At 46.1% G+C, this 21,832-nt stretch overlaps 1 protein-coding gene across 17 annotated transcripts in view; it reads left to right on the top strand.

Moving 5' to 3' along the window:
- The window catches only part of NFASC (neurofascin), a 181,458-nt gene that overhangs the window by 79,797 nt on the left and 79,829 nt on the right, over window positions 1–21,832 (top strand). For all 17 annotated transcript variants that reach the window (XM_055334133.1, XM_055334123.1, XM_055334135.1 and 14 more), the window contains exon 2: window positions 5,104–5,209. The gene's annotated coding sequence lies outside the window, so the exon portion shown is untranslated. The remainder of the gene's footprint in view (window positions 1–5,103; window positions 5,210–21,832) is intronic.

Here is a 21,832-nt window from a genome sequence, read left to right as displayed (position 1 = left end):
TTTCTTTTCTTTTCTTTTCTTTTCTTTCTTTCTTTCTTTCTTCTTCCTTTCTTCCTTTCTTCCTTTCTTCCTTTCTTTCTTTCTTTCTTTCTTTCTTTCTTTCTTTCTTTCTTTCTTTCTTTCTTTCTTTCTTTCTTTCTTTCTTTCTTTCTTTCTTTCTCTTTTAAGATTTTATTTATTTATTTGAGAGAGGGAGAGAAAGGGAACAAGAGCAGGAGTGGGGGCAGAGGGAGAAGCAGGATCCCCTGTGAGCAGGGAGCCTGACCCAGAGCTGCATCCCAGGACACCGAGATCATGACCTGAGCTGAAAGCGGACAGTTAACCAACCAAGCCACCCAGGTGCCCCTCCTCTCTGCTTTCTTGAAGTGGGACCTCATATTATCGATTTAAGACGTTTCTTCTTTTCTAATATATGTATTTAGTACACAAATAAATTCAGGATGAAAATAATGATGTGGAAAAAATTTCAAGCTCCTTATTAACTCTTTATAGTTAATTTTCCTAGTAAGTAAAGAGTTACTTCAAACCGATAAGGCTAAACTAGCTACCAAGTAGAGAAATGCGCAAAGCATAGAACAGTTAAAGAAAAGGAAAATACTCAAATTAATTTATAAGTGAACCACAAAAGGCAATTAGCAAAAAAAAAAAAAAAAAACAATTAGCTTGTCAAAGGGGGAAAAAAACCACTAGTAATACAGCATATTGGAAAAGTGGGAAACAGAAACTCAAATATTGCTGGTGGGAGTATAAATTATCACAGCCTTCACAGAGAGCAATTTGGCCACATTCCCTTTGACCCAGAAATTCTGCATCCAAGAATTTATCCTAAAAATAGTCTTGCAAGTGTGAGAAATCACATATATCCAAGGATGTGTACTTGCAACAATTTTCTGCATCCAATGATTACAAACATTCTAAATGTTAAGAATAGAGGATTGAGCACATAAATATGACATGTTCATCCAATGGAATACTATGCAGCTGCTAAAAGCAGTTTTACCTGAGCTAAGATAGATATCTAAGATGTTTGTTAACTGAGGAAAGCAAAGTAGGTGAAAAATATGTATACTATAATTTTTTTTTAAATGTGTATCTATGTATACACAGTCACCCTCTGAAAGGATACACAAGAGACTGGTAACAGTGGCTGGCCAGGAGCAGGGGCTGAATGGAACTGGGAAGCTAGGGGATGGAGTTGGGGGGGAATTTACTTACATATATTTATATATACTCATATACTTGTGTATACCTTTTTTGAAGATTTTATTTATTTACTCATGAGAGACACACAGAGAGAGGCAGATACACAGGCAGAGAGAGTAGCAGGCTCCCTGCAGGAAGCCCAATGTGGGACTTGATCTCAAAACCCCAGGATCATGACCTGAGCCAAAGGCAGATGCTCAACCAGTGAGCCACCCAGGTGTCCCTGTATATACTTTTTAAATATACTTTTATTGTATACTCTTTGGCGTCTTCTGAATTTCATATCATGTGAAGGGATTACCGATTCAAAAAAAGTAAAATAATTTTTTCAATGCTTAGCTTAAGTAAAAACCTCCAGAAAGAAGTAGAGACAGAAAAAAAAAATAAGTCTTTGTTTCCTGTGCACAGATTAGATATCCAGGGGGAGGAGGGACATGAACCAGGACTCAGGAGAATTTTTATTTTGTATGTCCTCAGAAATACACACATATAGAATCCTAGAATTCCAAGGCAAGAGGGTGTTGGAGATTCCCCCAGCCCCATGTTTATTCTGTGACCAAGGGCAGGACAATCTGAGAATAAACATTTGCTAAGAAGAAATCTGTAAACTCTCCCCACGCAGACATTGAGATAGGAACGCCAAGGGATAGCATTTTGGGAGCCAGTGAGCCACCCCACATATTCCCTCCAGTCACTAGTTGGACATGCTTTGCCTACCCCTTATTGCTGGGGGCACATTCCACTGCCCACTGTGCCCGCTGAACCCAGGCCTCGTTCATAGGAACCCGGCGGGTGTCTGGCCTTCTAGTATATGGAGGCGGTACCTCAGGTGCCCAGCACCCTGGGAGTGGTCCCCACGCATCTGTGACTGAGAGCCTCTCTTCTTGCAGCCTGTGGGATATTGGATATCTTTCTTGATCACAGTTCCTACCCAGAGTATCAGGTGTCCTTCCTGGATCTTTTTATCCCTGGATCAGGTGGAGAGTCTCTACCATGGATTCTAAGTCTCCCTTCCCACTTAACCCTGAAGTCCTATGAGCAATGATGATAAAAACATTGGGGGTAGTTATAACCTCCTCATCTTTAAGGTTCTCTGGCTGGCTGGCTTTTTATCTGTCCATCTCTCTTCAAATCACAGCTCTCATTTGATACTCACAGCAACTTCTTAGGGCAGATCTAATCCCCAATTTTCAAATGACAGTACAAGGATTTGTTTTTCAAGTGTTTTCCTGTACATTATCTCATTGTAGACCCCCCCAATGCCCTCATATAGGCAAGGAAAGTTTTATTAACCCAGATATACAAATGGGGAGATTAAAGAAGTAGCTGTGGAATAGTGGGCCTTTGGGATAAGAATCTTTGGGTTTGAATACTGACTCAATGGGTTTATTACACCTGTTTCCTCCAGTGTGAAATGGGAATAATAATATCTGCATCCTTTGTCATCAGACTGGATTGTTGTTAGGATCAAATAACTATGGTTCAAAAGTGTTTCAAGAATTAGCATTCTAAAAAAAAAAAGAATTAGCATTCTAATAATTTCTTGTTTCTCAGTCTGTTCTATCATTTAAAATTGTATTTTGAAAATGTTTTGCAAAGGAGAAGATTATGTAACAAACCTGATGTGCCAATCATTGTCTGCAACAATCATTAGTACAAAGCCAGTCTTGCCTCAACTATACCCTTCCCACCTTTTCTTCTTTTGCTTTACTGACTCGTTTTCAAAATTATGAAGTATTTCCCTAACATCCTTAAAATGGATTATTTGGAGTTGCAAAAGATATTCTTAGGGATTCATAACACACTTGTTATGTTTCAATCTACTGCAGTTATGATCCTTGTTGATGTCCAGTTTGACCAAGGAAACCTTATTCTGGTTGGCTTTTGAGTTCTTTTGGCATGACTCTTCTAGTTTTTGACAATGCGTTTGATCTTTTCGTTTGGTGAGACGTTCTAGCTTTATCTTGTACAATTGCTGTCTCAGACATTTCTCCAAGGAAGCCTGATTCCTTTGAGGGGGATGGTATTTAGAGTTCATAAACTGATTGCCAGAGGTGCTCAATTCTCCTGGGATGATCCTTGTTTCTAGGTCTTAGTGAACAGGGCTCGAGAGAGAGAGTGTGTGTGTGTGTGCATACATGTGTGTGCATGCATGCGTGTGTGTGGAAGATAAAACATGAAATTCATCCTGATACTCCAGTTAACAATCAGGACTACAGACTTTTTACCTGATCTCATCAATTTTACATCTGTATTACCTTTCAGGAAGAAAATCTTTTTTTTTTTTTTTTTTTAGCAACATCAGTATTATTATTCATTTGACTTATTCCACAATACACTACAAAAGTCTCAGAATAATAGTAAGAAGAATATAACAGTACCATTGATAATATGATTATTGAAAACAGTTTAGGGTTGGAGGGGCACCAGGAATGGGGCAGTTCCTTTTATTCTTAAGTATATCCTTCCAAGGATATATATTCAAATTACTATGTTTTAATTTCTCTATAAACTCATTTGCTGTATTTTATTTTAATTTTAGGCATTTCTTTGAAAAATATTAATTGTGCTTTTATAATTATGTCAGATATTTACATGTTCCAAAGCAAATTCACAAAATAAGGTCTATTTAAAACCCAGCTTCTATCCCAGTCCCATCCACTTCATTCCTCTCCCTCTCTGTAGGTCTTTAAAATTTTATTTTTTTAAGATTTATTTATTTATTTGAGAGAGAAAGAGCATGCAGGGTGGAGGGACAGAGGGAAAGGGAGAAAGAATCTCCAGCAGACTCCTTGCTGGGCATGGAGCCTGATACAGGGCTCAATCTTAGGACCCTGAGATCACAACCTGAGCCAAAACCAAGGGTCAGATGCATAACTGACCATAACTGCCACTCAGTAGCTCCTAAATTTTATTTTATGCTTTATCCTTTTATTATATTTTTTAAAAAATAAGCAAATATGTATTTATCTTTGCATTTCTCTCCCTTTCTTAAATAAATGATAGCATATTAAACATACTTTTTTCCTACCATGTTTGTTGTACTTAACAGTAGAGATCACAGTATAGACACATAGTGTATCTTTCAAACATACTCCTAGAACTGGGATTGCAGGTCAAAGAGCAAGTACATGCAGATTTTGACAGATGTTGCCACATTCCCCTTTACAAAGGTGGATTTTACTATTTCCTGCAGACACATTTTAATGTTAAAGCAAACGGTTAAGTGAGCTCTTGTTATCTGCACCAAGAAAGTTAATTGGTTGCCCAGAAGGACTGGCACTGGCCTTGAACCTGCAAATTCTAACTAGTAGCCAAGTGGTCTGACCCACTCTATAGTAACCATTTTACAGATGAAGAAACTCAGACACATGCAGGGAAGCGATACACCCTAAATGACATAACAAACTATAACTTCAAATCCATGTTCCCTGACCCTAAAATTAGTTCTCCTCTCAATATGCTATAGATTTCTTTGTGGGGAACTCTGTAGATGGGGAAGAAAAACATAATAGTTCTCCTAAGTTAAGACAAGTAATGAGGTAATTATGAGTAAATTCCCCCACGGGTATAGGAGAAATTCTCCGAGATAGGGCTTAACTCCTTTAAGTGAACAGGGAATCAGCAATTAGATTATGTCATCAGGGCACTAATAATGATCTTATGGAGGAGAGAGACCGCCAGCATCCAACATGTTTAGGCACCTTGCAGAATCACTCTCATTTCTTGCACGGTGTCTTGAATTCTTTAAAGAAGGTATCATTATGCTAAGCAAAACTTTCCAAAGGGGTGTGGACAGAGATGTAATTTCCCAGTGAATGGACAGGCTGCAGACCACAAAGCCTTTTCTCTTTCTTTCCTAGAGTGACCCCAGGGCTCTTTGTGCTTGCTTTGTGACAGGTTGATTGACTTATGTGCACTTTGGGATACTGGCGTTTCCTTCCCTGCTGCAGGCTGGAAGAGAGCCTCTGGTATCTCAAGAAGGAGGCTGAATGAGGCAGAGACGGTGAGTGGGGCGAGTGGGGGAGTGGGGCTTGGCTGGTGCACATGACTCTGAGCAGGGGGGTGGGGGGAGATTCTTGCCTCTCCTCTTCTCTTTGATGAGCCAAGGTTCTTTGGCTTCCCCAGTTTTGTAAAAGGACATCTCCTTCTCCCTAGAGCAGGCCACAGAACCAGACCTCCAGGCTCTCCTTTGCAAGGAGGCTGGCACTGGGGAGACTTTTGCTTCTTTCCTCCAGCAGATGCAGTCAGTAACATTTGTCTCGTCATTGTCCCAACTGTCCACCTGAATTGAAAAGTGGGGAAACAGCTTTGTGACCCACACCCTCCACCACCCCTCCCTGCCATAGCGTGGCCTCCACAACCTGAGAGCCTCCTGAATGACAGCCTCAGCATATGGGGGGCAGTCTGGAGAACCCCTCCTCTGAGGGGTGCATGGGGGCCCAGCAGATGGACCAGTAAGCAACCCAAGGCCCGCATCCCTAAAGCAGACTCTGTGTGTACGGTCTGCATTGTTCCATTCTCAGCTAGAATTTCCTGCTGCCTGCCTCTCCTGTTTTAGTCTCAGGCTGGAGTGGCAGGGGAGGAAATGTGGGCAATGAAGGCTGCTATTTTAACCGAGGAGTCACTGGTGACAGATCATTAGCTAACGGCCTGGAGGCCTGAACAAAGAGAAGTTTCCTTATTCTTGACTTTGGGCACCTCTGCCTCGTGGCATTCGGTCTTTCTCTCTCCAGCCCCTTTTTCCTGTTCTCCCAGAAGTTGGAGATGGGGCTGTGGGGTGGGGGGTGGTACAGGGAGGGGGTTGAAAGGTGGGAGCAGAGCATGCTGATGACATGTATTCGGGATCTGGACAAAATCCAGCTCTACTTGCTTGGCGACTTTAGGAGTGTTTTTGACTGCTCCTGGCCTGAGTATCCTGGTTTATACGATGGGGATACTAGTGGACATCTGGTAAAGATTTAAGATTAAATGTATAAAGAGTGCTGCACAGTGCCTGACATGGAGCAGGTGTTCAGTGAATGAAAGTTGTTATTATTTATCCTATGAACAGAGCTCAGATACACTTGTCTCATCAAGGTAGTTTCTGTGTGGGCTCTTTTAGGGCTACAGCTTGCTTTTAAAACTGTCAGGTTTCAGGGACCCCTTGGGAAATCCATCTGAATCTCTGAATCATTGTTACTAATATTGAACTGGAACACACTGCCTGACCTTGAGGGTGGGAGGCACCATTCTTTTGTTCTGCTGTTTTTGGAGGACTCTCATCACAAAAGTGGTATGCCAGGCTATTTTCATGGACATGCAAAGATAGTAAAATCACATGGAAACAGACCCCCCGGGTCTGTGACAGAATCAGGGGGTGGTCAGCTTTGTGTTACCTTGCCCCTACTTTTGGCACTTTTTCATGTACCCTCCCTCCTGTCAATCCCTTACCCTCCAAAGCCCCTCACTGCCCTCCCTGGGCACAAATACTATGGGTTGCCTCCCCAGACCCCCGCCTGAGGACCCTTCCCTTCTCAGATGATAGCAGCACCACAGCGCAGCGGCTGACACAGCGGCACATCCGGCTGATGCCAAGCAAACTTGTGCTGGGTCGCACTTCCGAACCCTTCCAATCTAACCAGCAATCCCTAGTAGTGGCTCAGAACTTGATTTTTATAGTGTGTCCATTTCAATGTGTCATTTGACTTTCATGATAATTCTGTGGTGCGAGCAAGGCTTCATTCCACTTGATTGAGGACTAAACCGAGGCTCAAGAAATTATTTCTCCAACATTCACAAAATTTATTGGCAACAGAGCCTGTACTAGTGCTGAGATGCCCTGTTTTTCTTGCCATGACACTGCGCTGCTTCCTCCAGTCTCAGGCACCCACACACCATGAGGGGTCAAAGGGTCAAAGGAATTTCAGACAGACAGAGAAACCTTTAAAAAAAAAAAGAGTGCAGAGAGTACACGTGAGCAGGCACCTATGGCTATTGATGAAACAAGAAGTTCAGGGAGAAGGGAGCTATCGTCCTTGTAATAATCAACATTTTGAATGCTCCCTGTATGCACCAGGAGCTGTGCTCTGGACTTGACGTGACTTTCCCATTTAATCCTCACAACAAACCTATGAAACAGGACCCGTTATTGCTCACAGTCTACTGGTGACCGAGATACGGAAAGATTCCAGCATGTGCCCAAAGCTCCACATCTCAGAAAGGGCCGGTGCTTGAATCTGAATCCCAGCAGTCCAGCCCCAGGACCCGCATGGCTGGGTTTGGGGTGGCCGGTTCCAAGTCTTATTGGAAACTCTGGGTAGCCTTCTCCCAGCCCACCTGCAGCCAGGTTCCAGGTGGGAATCAGATTTCGGAAGCCTCATGGGGCAAGTCATCCGTTTCTGGGTCCTCCTTCCCTCTGACTCCTCTCCTTTTGTTCTGAGGCAGCTGCCATCTGGAGCTGCCCCAGGCATCTGCTCTCTGCACACTCCTCCCTCCCCGCATGAGGCACCTTCCCCACTAATCTGTCACCCTGCCTCCACTCCCCCAGCCCAGCACTTCAGCTCCTGGTCCTCACCAGGCACTCGGAGCAGACACCTGCCCTCTGACACAAGGCAGAGAAACCTCCCAGTTCCCCAGGCCTTCAGTTTCCCAGATGGATCCATTTGGTTCATTGCACTCACGCTCCTAAGCCCTTCTGCCTGTTGCGGAGAAGCCGGGCCTCCTCTCTCCAGAAACATTACAACAGGCCACCTTGGTTGACATGGGCTCAGGACACAGGACTGTGGGTTGTTGGAGAGGGGTGGGGAAGCTTCACTGGGAGCTGTTTTGCATCTCTCCCCCTTCCCCCAAGACTGACTGATGTCCAGGGCCCTTAGGCAGCACCTGTGGTTGGTTAGCCACCTTCTCCTGGGGGCACAGAGATCTGCAGGCTAGGTGTGGGGACATGGTAGCAGCAGTGAAGTCAGTGAAAGCTGTTCCCCTAACAGCTATCTACCTCCTTCCTCCTGAAGTGATGCAGCCTCTTTTCCACCCTTCAGCCCTTTCTGCCACCCTGCTAAACCCACCTTTTTAAGCAGAAGATGGGCTGTTGAGTTTGAGACGGCTAGTCGCCTCTGAGCTATTTCTAACAAGAGGACTGCATCTCCAGCAAAGACAGATGCTGTTCTACTTGCTGATACATGCACTTCTCAGGGCATAAGACACACAGCTTTCCTCTGCACCCCTGGAACCAGTCTTTGGTGTAAGCGCTATAGCTGCCAGCACTTTGCATCAGACTCCCAGACACACGGCTCATCCTTTAACACACGCGGCAGCCCTCCCTGTCTGCACCGTCTCCCCTCCTCCAGGCTCCTGTGTTTTCACACCCGCAGCCTGCAGAAGCCTGCGGAGATGCCAGTTGGATCCAAACTGATGTCTGTCTAGGATGTAAATGGAGGGGGCCAGGGGGAGGGGGGCAGCTGCCACTCCCTCCTGCTGTCTTAGTTCCTTCCCTTAATCCTGTACCCCTTTATCAGTCCGGCAGGAATTTTAAAAATGCTGCTGGGTCTATGCTATCCTCAGAATATCAGCGGCCACAGCAATATGGAGAGCAGGATGGAAGTTACCTCCAAAGAACTGACACAGCTCCCTCTCCAGGGCTGACTCCAGCTAGAGGCAGTTGACATCATAGGTCATGGGGCGTCAGTGGAGGAAGCTGACATGAACAAAGGGTTGGGGTCTCCAACAGTGTGAGGTGCTTGAGTTAAGGAGACCCTGGCAGAACAGGAAAGGGAGGAGCCCAAAGCTGCTTTGGCTGGTCTGGGATCTTGCAGGAACCCCCCTTTCTCTCTGGTCTGAAGTAGACAATGCCTGTGCAAATAACCATAGTTGGTTTTAAGAGGGAATAACAACTCCTTGGCCACAGAGCCCATGTTAGGTTATTTGCACAGGCATTGTGCACCTTGTAGATCTATAAAGTAGACTTGTAGATTCGAAAGCCCAGCTCGTCCAAAGCTATGGAACATTGCAGGATACCAGCTGTAACTTGGGGAATAGGAGAAAGGACCACTGGTTTTTGAATGCCAAGTTTGCGCCAGGCCTTGGGTCAGATGCTGTACATATACTTTAGCACACTAATTAACTTGAAATTAATTGATTTAAAACCAATCATTTAATTAATAATCATTGCAACAGGGGCGCCTGGGTGGCTCAGTCGGTTAAGTGTCTGCCTTCAGCTCAGATCCTGATCCTGAAGTCTTGGAATCAAGCCCTGCATCAGGCTTCCTGCTCGGCAGGGAGCCTGCTTCTCCCTCTGCCTCTGCCCCTGCCCCTACTCATGTTCTCTCTCTCTCTCTCAAATAAATAAAATCTTTTTAAAAATCATCACAACAACCTTTTAATAAGTGTCTTCACCCCACTTTTGGAGACAAGAAAACTGAGGCTCTAAGAGAGAATAAATACATTGTTGAAGACCACACAGCAGGTAAATGGCCAAGGGGGCATTGAAGCCCAGATGTGGGGCTCCAAGTCCATGCCTTTTCCACATGCCAGAGGAATTCTATATCACTTCCCCTTGAAGCCACATCTCTGCATCCATGTCTGATGTGTTTCCCCTGGTCTGTATGGTTTCCTAGCTAGTTCACTGTTCACCTTTATTGATTTTAAGCCCAGCCCTGTTCTGCTTTGAACAAATAAACCCTTGTTCCTGTGAAGGACACAGGAAAGAGGTAGAAGCTACTGCCCTCACTCTCAGGAAGCTCACAGTCCTCTCTCTTTCCTGCACTCCAAGCAAAACTATCATCTTGTCCCTCTTTTTTCTCTACTTAAGCTCATTCTGTGGTTTTCAAATGGCTTCAGGACCTTGGTCTGTTGAAACCAGGCATAGAACCCCACAGAGGACAGAGTAAGCAGCTTAACATGAGTGACATTGTGAGGAGATGGATCCAGATGGTAGGTCCTTCAGTGATCAGTAGCCTGGACTCCAAATGGGGCACCCCACTAAGGGAACCTGGGAGCCCATTGGTCAGTGCCTAGGGTAGGCAGCTGCATATGAAAGAAGGATAGCTAGGGCTTAGATGTACAGTGGTCTTCCTTTAGGGAAGCTTCTGAGAGGGATTGAGTTTCCTACCTGTTCTCTCTGCAGCATGCCCTCTATACAGCATTTTGCGATTTACTATGGGGTGAGGGACAAAACTGTAAGGAATGCCAAAGGTAGCATACAAGAACTTAGCCCTCCATCTTTTGTTTTTCATCAATATCCAGCATATTAAAGTTCTAAGTCCCCAAACCAAATTCTTCCTTAAACTTTTCAACTGACAAATTTTACAATTCTCTTCATAAATCTCATAAATTTTGACAAGCATTTGTTTGATTCCGTTAAGAAACAGTTTGAAAATAAATAAATGAATCTAAATAAAAGAGAGAGAGAGAGAAACTTAGTTCAGTGGGGTGCCTAGATGGCCCAGTCAGTTGAGCTCTTGGTTTCAGCTCGGGTCATGATCTCAGGGTCCTCCTCCCTGAGAGGAGAATCTGCTTGAAGATTCTCTCCTTCTACCCCTCCTCCCGCCTGCTGGTACGTTCGCGTGCCCCCCCCCTTAAATAAATAAATCTTTAGAAAAGAAACCTAGTCCATTAAATCCCTTTCACCATTTGAAACTATATTTGTAAATTTTATCATTCACTTTTCTTTTTGAAACATCAGTTTTCTAACAAAGCCTTCCCATTCCTTATGTAGTTCTTTTTTTCTTATTATTTAAGTAATCACTTTATTGAGATGTAATTCCCATAACATACAATTCAACTATTTAAAGTATACAGCTTAATGATTTCTAACATATTCACAGAGTTGGGCATTCATCACAATTAATTTTAGAACATTTTCATTGCCTTTACCCTCCAACCCCCCAAAACCCTATACCCACCAAGGATTCCTTCCCTTTCTCCCACTCTGGTATTCCTAGCCCTAGACAACACTGATCTACTTGCTGCTTCTATCAATATACCAACTCTGCATATTAATGGGATTATACAACGTGTAGTCTTCGACAACTGGCTTCTCAAGGTACGTCCATGTAGTACCATGTCTCCGTACCTCATTCCTTTTATAGCTGAATGATATTGCATTACATGAATGTACCACGTTTTATTTATCCATCCATCAGGTGATGGACATTTGAGCCACTCCACTTTCCGGCAATTGTCAGTTATGTTGCCGTGAACATTCCTGAGCAGATTTTCATTTCTCTTTGGTACAGACCCAGGAATGGCATTGCTGGGTCATATGGTCACTCTTTGTTACCTTCTGAAGGGCCCTAGGTCTTTTCATACTAAGTGCAAGCCTCTCTTTCTGGCCTTCGACCTTCCATGTCCATCTTTTCTTCCTCCTAGGTCCCTCCTTCTTACCCTACCCAAATCTTGGGCCCCACCCTTGGAGACCTGTTACATAGGATTATGATCGTGACCTCTCCAGCCTTCTGCTGAACCACTTTCCTTTAATGACAGGCCTGAGAAGACAGCTGCTGCTACCCTGGATGTCTCCCCCACCCTCTTGGAGAGGAGGTGGGGGCCTCACAACCCTCTCTCTCCAGCTGTGAAGAAAGATGTGCGCCTAATTGCTGTGAAACTTTCTCCCCGAGGGTGGAAGATGGGAGCCAGACAGTGCTGAGTTGTAGAGAGGCGGGGGGCTCCTTTCTCCTTCCTGGAGGTGCCAGAATTCCTCCCCAGGGGTTGCCCTACTACCCTTGCAGACCACCTTGCCTGGTGTCAGTTTGGTTTATACTGATACCTCCGGGGTGGGGGCTGTCCATACACCCTACATGTTAACTTCTGTTTCCTTTACAATCTACTTTACCTGCTAATCTTTATACAGATGCAGACTGGTCAGAACTCATTTAAGCACAAGCAGGGCCAGTGCGTGGAGCCTGAAACATGGAAAGTCATAGATAGCCACAAACGTTCTTTAAGCCAGCCCCTGCACTGCAGGTCAGACCAGTAGTTCTCAGCTCCACTAACGACATTGGAGAGCCTGGCCCATTCCATGTGTTTCCTAGTCCTGCCTCCTGGAGGATGAACAAATAAGCAGTAATGATAGGGAGAGAAGAGGCATAGTCCCAAAGAACTTCAGAAAGTCAGCTGGATTATAGCACTGGCCAAGTCCTTCCCAGTGTGGCCGGCAACCACTGGCCCATATGGGAGCTATCAGCAGGGCCAGGCTATGGACCAGGCAACCTGTGTACTTTGGGCTTCCATGCCAGGCCAGGCTAAGATGTGCCAGGCTCCCCCAGGCCTGGAGTCAAAGAGGTGAGATGATACAGCAACCCCACTTACTCCACGCATCAAGCTATATGTACACGATGTTCATTGTGGCATTGTTGTAATGAAGAAAAAATAAGGAAGAACAATCTAAAAGGTCTTCTACAAATAGCTGGTTAAAAGCTGTGTGGTAGACCCTCACGATGCAGTGAGGAAGGAGAACGCCATGGCAGGCCTCCGTGTCCAAGCCCCATGGCTTGATGACCCAACCTCTTATGCCATGGCAAGCACCCCGCCCCCAATCCTGGAAGTGGCTACACTCTCTTGGTGGATGCAGCCTTCTAGTGGGGCCCCAGCCTGCCTGGTGGCTTATGAGTACCAGGTGCCCTATAAGTGCTTTGTGCTCCTATAAAACTGGATACTCACTAGATATTCATGGAGGTCACCTTGAGAAAAGAGCCTCTTCCCCCTTTCTTCTCTCCCGTTCTCTCCCGCCCTTGCCCCCAACTTAATAGTCAAGTGGTTCAGGTTGCAACCTATAATTAGTTCTGGGTGTTGAGCAGGAGACAGCTGTTTTCAGCCAAATCCCTGATCTTAAACCGAGGTGTCCCCTCAGCTCCCTCCCCAGGTGGGCAGCAAGGGCCACCTGACACTTGTTCCCCACCCCCCACTCCTGCTGAGCCCCGTGGTCTCTGTGAACTTAGCTGAGGCAGGAAGAGGAAAGGCTGGGTCTGCTAGGTGCCCCTGCCACTGCCACCAAGTGGATCACTATCAACAGTTAAACACAGCCCCTTACTCCTCCTCCCAGATCTCTCCCCGTGACAATGAAAGGGAGCCAAGGCTGTAACAGCCACTGAGCAGATGGAGACCACCCCCCTCCAACCCTGAGAAGGGAGGTGGGGGAAGGGGAGAGTCGAATCCCATATACTGGGTTTCCTTGGCTATTGGAAAAATCCTACGAGACAACTGGTTCAACCCCACGCAGGCAAGGAAGCTGGGTCTCTCTCCTCCTGGGCATGGGGAGAGGCCAGCGTCTAGAAGCAGACTGGTGAGTGATTTCTTAGGCTTTCAAGCCCTGGTGCCCCCAGAGGGTGTGCTGTAGTTACAGATAGCACTTCAGAGTGGGAGGTGTGTGGATTGTGTGGGCAGACACTTTCTTAAAGATGCTGAGACATGCGGTCATTCCGTGGGGGTGAGCAGGGGGATGTGGGGAGGGAGATACTGTAATCTTTTGGCAAATGCTCCCAGGAGAGGAAGCCAAGGACTCCTCCTTGCTGCTTCCCTTTCTACTCTTGTCTTCTTCCAGAGATCCTTCTGTCTTTCTCCTCTTTGCTTGACGCTCTGTCTCTCTGGGACAGGCTGATGATTGTCAGTAGGGGGCATTTCTAGTTTCCTAGGAAACCCACCCCCTGCCCTTCAGATGCCTGTGAGCAGAGGGAGCAGAGCAGGCTCAGGTCACCATCTGTTGCATCGTTTATTCCTTGGCATGAGAGAGATAGAAGGGAGGTGGCGGTGGGGAACAGAGGGCAGGAGCAGGAATGGGGAGGAGGGTCCTCTGTAGCACCCAGGGCAGTCCTGTGCTGCAGGTGGACTTCAGAACCCAGGACAGCTACACCGAAGCCCTCGGGATGCGGGAGCAGGCAGGCTGGGAATGGAGAGGATAGCAGTTCCAGGACTAGTGCCTGACACAGCTGAGCCCCTAGGTCTGAGACCTATCTGGGGGACAGAAAAAACAGGGTAGCCCTGAGAGAGTGTACAGAAAGCTCCGAGAAAGGGGATGGGGAGAAGATTTCAGAAAAAAGGAGATGAGAGGGTCTGCTGAGAGGATACTGGATAGATGTTCCTATTAGGTTATTGTTGTTCTTTTCATGACTCAGGCTTCTACTGTAACAATGGCTTTGTCATATGTGATATTAACCAAGGATTTATAATATACTGATTCGCTAATGGGATAAATATCTCCCAGTAATAGGAATTATCTGATCAGATGGCTGTTCACCCATCCCATATATATATATATATATATATATATATATATATATATATATATATATATATGTTTTTTAAGGGTTTTATTTATTTATTTGAGAGAGAGAGAAAGAGAGAGAGAACAAGAGCAGGGGGAGGGAGAAGCAGACTCCAGCTGAGCAGGGAGCCCAACATGGGGCTCAGTACGAGGACACTGGGATCATGACCTGAGCCAAAGGCAGAATCTTTTTTTTTTTTTAAGATTTTATTTATTTATTCATGGGAGATACAGAGAGAAAGAGAGGCAGAGACACAGGCAGAGGGAGAAGCAGGCTCCATGCAGGGAGCCCGATGTGGGACTCGATCCTGGGACTCTAGAGTCACGCCCTGGGCCGAAGGCAGCACTAAACTGCTGAGCCACCCGGGCTGCCCCAAAGGCAGAATCTTAACCAACCGAGCCACCCAGGTGCCCCCACACACACATATTTTTTGTATTGTCACTACAGAGGGAAGCAAGACATGGACTCTGAGCTCAAGAAGTTCAGAGTTTGATGCAGGAGACAGACATGGGAAACCCAAGGGCAGGAAGAAATGACATGCAGGGGAATACAAGGGAAATGTAGTCTACGTTTAGGGGGAGAGCAGGGTTTGGTGAAGAAGGGAATCTGCACTGGAGAGAAGTAAGCAAATTGCATTTTTGGCCAAGGCAAAGCAGGAGCAAAGGTGGCTGAAAGTACAGAAAACACTTGGCCTGTTGGGGGAGCAGCATGGGCCCCAGAGCTGGACCGGCTCCTAACAGAAGAGAGGCTGCATGGGGCAGGAGCCAGATCACAGGGACTTGAGTACTTTCCACAGAGTGTAGATTTTGTCTCTTAGGCCGGCTCCACGACCACTTTCTCTGCCCAGACAGATAGGATAGAGGATGACCACAGGCAGGGCGTACACTAGCTCTTTGTCTCTTCTACTAGAAAGAAAACGGGGAGTGAGAATGTGGTTATTATAGTGGGAACCCAAGCCATTGAATTTATTTATTTGTTTGTTTGTTTGTTTATTTATTTATTTGAGAGAGGGAGAGCTTGCAAGCTCAGGGTAGGGGGGGGAAGGAGGGGCAGAGGAAGATAGAGAATCTCAAGCAGACTCCCCATTGAGTGCAGAGCCTGGAAGCAGGGCTCTATTTGATGATGCTGAGATTATAACCTGAGCCTATATCAAGCAAGAGTCAGATACTTAACTGACTGAGCTGCCCAGGTGCCTCCCCCAACAGCCACTGATTTATATTTATGTAAAAATCATTTTCAACTGTTACTTGTTTGTATTGGGCACGAATCAACTGAGCAATACCTTAGCTCCGAGTCCTGGGTTCCCGCTAAGAGAGGCACCTGCCTGTCGGCATAAACCCTTCAGCCTAGGGTGGGACACCTCTGAGCTCTTTCAGCTCCCACACACCTGGCCCTGCCCCTTTTCTTGTTTTGAGGTCCCTTTGTTTCCTCTTGTCATTCAGCTCCCCTCTCTGATTTCTAAACAGGTTGCTTCTGGATGGTTATAGAAAATAAGCCCTGCTGCTTTTTTTTTTTTTAATTTAATGCAGAGTGGTGGAGTTTTATGTAGGCTCCGTTGGGCTTTTATTATCTTTCTGTTCCCTCACAATATCCTGTGGCAGTGACGTGTGAGAATGTATTCCTTAGTTGGTTTTTATAGTACTATTCTAGTCATTTCATTATTTATTCTGAGAACTAATTCCTGGCATGTGGCCTCATGGCACTAATCTGTTAGTATATCCCTAGGCATTATTAATTCAGAAGCACAGGCAGCCTCCAAGTACCTGCAGAACTGCTTTGTTCATGGCTCTGAGGCATCAAACCGAACATACTCAGTTCCAAGCTCATGCTCTCCCTGCATCCCAACACTAATAGATTCATTCACCTTTCTGTATTTTTGGTACCAATCATTAGCATCTTCCCAATCCAGTTTTCTAACCTAGAAACCTTGATGCCAGTCCTTTTTCTCACTGTCGACTACCAATCAATCATCCATTTCTGGTGATTCTAACTCAGAAAATATCCTCACATCTCAGGGGTCCTTGGATACTATAAGCCATCCGCCTGTTGTACGCACACTCTCTCACACTGTGTGCAGAGGCACCTGTGCCACTTGGAATCCGGGAGAAGGTGAGTGGAGTAACAAGGAGAGGAGATGATCTCTGAGGAACCTCACCCTGGGGATTCTCTCCCAGAGCAGGAGAATGCTGTAGGGCAGACAATGGCCTGCAGCTAAGCCCACCTGATGGGCAGAGTGATGGGCAGGTCACAGGCCCTCTCTTAGACTTAGGTTTACCCAATATTCAAAGAAAAGTCTTGGGGTTTCTAGATGGCACAGTAAGTTAAGCATCCAACTCTTGCTTCCAGCTCAGGTTGTGATCTCAGGGCGGTGAGATCGAGGCCTGCATCAGACTACATGCTCATCGCAGAGTCTCTTTGAGAATCTGTCTCCCTCTGCCCCTCCCACTGGTGCTTTTTTTTTCTCTCTCTCTAAAATAGATAAGTAAATATTTTTTTAAAAAAAGACAAGTCTTGTGTGGAGTGGAGTCACTTGAGGTCATTAGGAAGAAGCACAATAAGAATAATAAAAGCAGCTTAATTGGTGTTGTTCACTTTCCTATGTTTTATCCACTTGGTTCTCCAACAACAACCATTGGAAGCAGGAATGTTTATTTCCAGTTTTGAAAATTTTAAAAAGGCTTGGGACATAAGTCATTTACAAAAAGGTGGCAGAATTGAGGCTTTTACTTGGATCTTCCATTCCATAATTATTCCCCAATAGGCACCATGCCGGGCACTGGGACGCAGAATGATCGGGGCTCATGATCTCTCTATCTCCTTCACTCAAAAAAAAAAAAAAAAAATTCCACAGGGAGGGAAGAAAGGTTGAGCCAGTGACAAGCAAACTGCAGCCATCAGGTCAATTCCAGCCCACTGCCTGTTTTTGTAAGTAAAGTTTTATTGGGCCATAGCTATGCCCATTCACTCCCTTATTGTCCATGATGGCTCTCTCACTGCAGTAATAAAGTTCAGTAATTGTGATAGAGACTGAATGTCTCACAAAGCCTAAAATACTTATGATCTAGACCTTTACAGAAAAGGTCTCCAATCCTTTAGTTTAAACATATATAGATTTACCAGTGTGCTAAGTGCCCCAGAGAGGCAGATGTAAGGTAGAATGGAGATGGACACCCCCAGCTCTGCTGGGGCGGGCAGTTGGGTGGGGGCGGGAGGCACAAAGAATTAGTCACAAAGCAGAAGATGCCTGAGAAGATGTCTGATGTTGCAGACCGAGTAGGAATTAATCACATGACAAGGAGGGAAGCCTTTCTGGGGACAGAGGATGGCAGGTATAAAGTGTGGGGGTTGTAAATGGTGTGGCATGGTTAGAAGATGGCATGTCGCTTAGTCTAGGGAGCATTTAGCATTTGGGTGGGGTCCCAGAGCCTTGCAGGAGCCTGATCTCCCAGAGCCTTGCTATACTCAGGAGTTTGGATCTGATCATATATACTGATTGGAGTGATATGAAGGGTTTTCAGGGAAGCACTGACAGGATCAGACAGGGCTTTAGAAAAATCACTGTAATAGCAACATGAAAAATGGATTAGACAGAGACCAGCTGGGAGGTTATTGCAGTTGTCCATGAGACATGATGTGTGTCAAAGGAAGAGGGAACATGGAGAAGGGAGTGGGGGCAAGAGACACCAGGAGGGCACAGTCCAATAGTCTTGGTGTTTGGTGTGAGGTGTGATAGGAGCTGAGATTTCAGAGTGATTCCCAGGTGTCTGGCTTGGGTGACTTGGGTGGATGCCACCAACACAGACAGGGAATAGAGATAGAGGGACAGGACCCCAGTGGAGACACAGGCAGAAGGAGAGGATCCAGCAGTGTGATCAGTGCCCCCAAGGAGCTTTGAAGGGCCAGAGAGAAGAGAAGCTCTGGAGTGGTGTTTCAGAGGAAGAAGAATGTGAGGAGGGATGGATGGAGTAGTTAAGGATTGCTGATGCCTCCAAGAGGTCTAGCAAGATAAAGACTGAGAACTCTGGAGTCAGCCATCAAGAGGCCAACAGGAGGTCCGAAGAGAGAGTTCCAGAGTTTGATTGGAGGAGTGAAAAAGAATTCAGTAAGTAAAGGCAGAAGCCACATGAGAAGAGCTATTGGGGAGAAAAAAATTCAGGTATATGTAGGGAAGCTGTGGGATCCAGAGAGGATTCCTTTGGTTTTGTTATGAGAGAAAGTTGAAGGTATTTCTCTGCTGAGGCCTGGAGCCAGTTGAGAGGAGTTTGGAAATTGAGGAGCATGCTAAGGGGATTGCTGATGGTCAAGGGCAGGTCTCTGCAGGAGAATGGGCCTGGGTCCAGCAGAGGCAGGAGGAGGGAGGGACACTTTTTATACAGAAAGTGGAGGCCATGGGAAGCTTATGCATTCAACCAACATTCCAGGGGCATTTCTGATTCTGGCAGTGCAGTCAGTTACTAGTGATAGAAAACGCTCCTGCAACTAGCTTAAAAATTAGAGGGAATTTTTAATGTAAACATATCTGCAATTTAAAAATCCACAGTTAGGGCTTGCTTCAGGAAACGCTCCATCAGCAACACAAACAGTGGCATGAAGAATCATCTCTTCCTACATCTTCCTTCTGCCTTCTGCAGCGTTTGATTATCCTCACATTACACGTGGAGACACTCCGCCACTCCCAGCCACCTGTGGTATCGGGTGGGGGTTGTGAAGCTGTCCGGAGAAGCCCTCTGGGCCCGGAGAGCACCCCAGGCCTCAAGGCAAAAATGCTAGTCCTGGGAAACCAGACAGTTACCAGGTCTGGCAGTGCAGCCCCAGTCTGGTATGTTCTTCCTGGCATGTGTGCCTGGCTCTTGTGCCCCTACACTATTGTTGTTGGGTGCGCTATTGTTGTTGGGTGCAAGGCACTTGGAAAGTTAGAAGGTTCAAAGATTTTCAGTTCTTTGTTTTACTAATAGAATCCTTTCTTCAAATAAAACCGTATGCAAAACCCAGTGTAAAAAACAGGGACTCTGAAGCGGCCCTGGTGAGAGTGAAGTGGGGGTGGGGGGCTGAGCCGCACCTTTTTCTCCTCCAAATGCCCTCCCACCTTAGAAAAGGTCCCCAGAGGCTGCAGAGCCTTCTAAAGGGTCTCTGTGCTTCCAACTATTGCCCTCCACAGAGCAGCCAGAGTGGTCTTTGTGAACAAATTTCATCAGATACCCTACCGCTTAAAACCCTGTTCTAACCTCCTGACATGCTTCAAATATAATATAAATTCCTCGCGGTGGCCTTCAGAGCCCTCCATGAGTGTGCCTTTGGGTGACTTCCCCATGTGCCCTCCAGGCTCTGGCCACACTGGAGTTCTTGCACCTACCCATCTGCTTTTTGCCACCGGGTCTTTGCACAAGCAGTTCCCCTGGCCTGGGATTTTTTCTGACCCATCTTTACAAAATTGGTTCCTCCTTGCCATTTAGATCTTGATCAAATGTCGCCTTCTCACAGAGGAGGCCTTCCTTGACCATTCACTTCTCTTTCCCACATCAACCTATTGTGGTTTCTTTTCCTTTCTTTTTTATTAATAAGCTTTATTTTTTAGAACACTTGTAGATTCATAGCAAAATTAAGTGGGAGGTACAGAGATTTCTCATATACCCCTTACCTTCCCCCCACAACATACATGCAGCTTCACTCATTATCACCATCCCCACCAGAGGGGTGCCCATGAACCAACATCACCCACAGTCCATGGTTGACATGAGGGCTCACTCCTAGTGGTGTCCATTCTGTGGGTTTGGACAAACGGTAATGACGTGGGTCCATCATTATAGTCTCATACAGAGTTTCACTGCCCCAGAAATTCTGTGTTCCACCTATGCATCCCCCCATCCCACCCCACTACCAACCTCTGGCAATCTCTAATCTTTTTATGGTCTTACCTTTTCCAGAACGTCACTCAGCTGGCTGACTTTCACTTAGTGATAGGCATTTAAGTTTCCTCCATGCCTTTTCATGGCTTGATAGCTCATTTCTTTCTAGTGCTGAATAATGATCCATTGTGTGGATGAACTACAGTCTATGTATCTCTTCACCCGCTGAAGGACGGAGGACGTCTTGGTCACTCCGCGTTCTGGCGATTACAGATGAGACAGCTCTAAACCCCTGTACCGGTTGGATTGTGTCTTCTTCATTGTGGTTATTGCCACCCAATTTTTATTCAGCATTTATTTCCTGTCCTCCCCACTAGAAAGAAGTCTCCACAAGAGCAGAGAAACCTTGCCTCTAGAGCTTATGTATATTCTCTAAAGCAATACCTGCTGCCAGGTCTATGAAAGGAATGAATGGCCTGCTGACTGCCACCCACAAGTCCCAGGTGGGCTCTGCTCTCCGAGACTCGGAGCTGCCAGCTGAGCCATGTCTCAGCACTGCCAGTCTTTTCTCCCATCATCACAGATGTGTTGTGACCACTGGTGCAGCCCGCCCAGAACGGGGCTGCGGGAATGTGGGGGGCTCCCGATGATGACAGCTTGCTGGAGCCGTGGGCCTCTCCTCCATCTGCCAGGGACAGCTTGTGGTACCACCACCAGGGGCCCCCCAGTCTGGGGAAATAAAGCAAACCGAGATCCAGAGAGAAAGAAAAAATAGGAAAGCAGAATGATTCTGGGTGGATAATTATTACTACTTGCCGCTATTCCTAGTCACTTCCTATATGTAACCAGGATGCTTCTTCCTTCATCCCTTTGAGGCCAGAACCTGCTCGGTGGCAGCAACTAACACTTACTGAGATTTGCGCTGCACCCCACACTTTGCCAAGTGCTTTATATAGGAGATGTGCATTAAGTCATCCCAGAAGCCCTTTGGAATGTTATTGTGTGCATTTTTCAGATGACAAGACAAGGCTCTGAAGGTTCAGTACTTAGCCATGATCCCCACCTTATAAGTGGGCAGCAGCTTCAGACCAGACAGTCCATGCTTTCAAACTTGACCAAGGGAGGCTGTCACGTCACGCCCAGCGGTCCCCACTGCTGACCATCACTCAACAAACATACCCACCATGGGGTGGTCTCAGACATCTTGAGTCTGAATCTCCCACAAGGCTTGCACATTTAAAGTTCAGCTGAACTTGGGTTCCCAAGTTGGGTTCTTTGAGAACAGCACTAAAATCCCCATGCCAAGACACGAGTTGACATTCTCCTTCCTTGAAAGCTTCAGTTCAGGGAGGTTGCATAAGTGAATGAAGCATCCCTGTGTAAGATCATAGGGCATTTGAATTCAAAACACGTTTGGTTTTTTTTTTAAAAAACCTGCAGGCCTGACTTGGCCCCTGCCTGGAGGTTTGAGGGTCCAGGGACCCGTGTGTTTAAATAGCGCCTAGGAGATCCTGATGAGCATCCAGTTTCCTTTCTGTGTGGGCA

The sequence above is a fragment of the Nyctereutes procyonoides genome, unplaced genomic scaffold (genome assembly GCF_905146905.1).
Source record: "Nyctereutes procyonoides isolate TBG_1078 unplaced genomic scaffold, NYPRO_anot_genome, whole genome shotgun sequence".
Taxonomy (NCBI): Eukaryota; Metazoa; Chordata; class Mammalia; order Carnivora; family Canidae; genus Nyctereutes; species Nyctereutes procyonoides.
The sequence above is the reverse complement of the archived record's forward strand: the minus strand, read 5'-3'. Positions and strand labels throughout refer to the sequence as shown.